The sequence below is a fragment of the Propithecus coquereli genome, unplaced genomic scaffold, assembly GCF_000956105.1.
Source record: "Propithecus coquereli isolate 6110/MARCELLA unplaced genomic scaffold, Pcoq_1.0 Scaffold30, whole genome shotgun sequence".
NCBI lineage: Eukaryota > Metazoa > Chordata > Mammalia > Primates > Indriidae > Propithecus > Propithecus coquereli.
In genome coordinates, this window is record NW_012148619.1 from 7,603,795 (window position 1) to 7,604,904 (window position 1,110).

A 1,110-nucleotide genomic window follows, 5' to 3' on the forward strand; every position below is an offset into this window, starting at 1 on the left:
ACCATTGAAAAATTTGGGCTGTAAAACCAGTTGCACTTATTAATTTGACAGTGAAATATTGTCTGATTGACTTGAAATTCCAACAAAGAAGACAGAAGAAGGAGGAGAAGGGAGCATGTTAAGGTGCTTTAGTATATTGATGGAAAAGAAATTGTACATAGTCTATGCATATATTTTTAATTTTTTTTCAGCATATTACACGGTAAAAATGTTTAGGTTACATATATTGCCTTTGTCCCACCTGAGTCAGAGCTTCAAGCATGTCCATCCCTCTGACGCTGTGCACCACACCCATTAGGTGTGTATATACTCAACCCCTCCTGCCCCTCCCTCCTGCTCGACACCCGATCAATGTTACCACTACATGTACACTTAAGTGTTGGTCAGTTAAGTCAGTTAATACCAATTTAATGGTGAGTACATATAGTGCTTGTGTTTCCATTCTTGTGATACTTCACTTAGTAGAATGGTCTCCAGCTCTATCCAGGGTAATACAAGAGGTGCTAGATCACCATTGTTTTTGTGGCTGAGTAGAACTCCACGGTGTATATATATACCAAGTTTTATTAATCCATTCGTGTATTGGTGGGCACTTGGGTTGTTTCCATATCTTTGCAATTGTGAATTGTGCTGCTGTAAACATTCTAGTGCAGATGTCTTTTTTTATATAATGTCTTTTGTTTCTTTGGGTAGATGCCCAGTGATGGGATTGCTAAATCAAATGTTAGCTCTACTTGTAGCTCTTTGAGGTATCTCCATATTGCTTTCCACAGAGGTTGTACTAGTTTGCAGTCCCACCAGCAGTGTGTGAGCATTCCTATCTCTCTGTATCCATGCCAACATTTATTGTTTTGGGACTTTTTGGTAAAGGCCATTCTCACTGCAGTTAAGTGATATCTCATTGTGTTTTTGATTTGCATTTCCCTGGTGATTAAAGATGTTGAGCATTTTTTCATATGTTTGTTGGCCATTAGTCTATCTTCTTTTAAAAAGTTTCTGTTTGGCCAGGCGTGGTGGCTCACGCCTATAATCCTAGCTCTCTGGGAGGCCGAGGCGGGAGGATTGTTTGAGCTCAGGAGTTTGAAACCAGCCTGAGCAAGAGCGAGACCC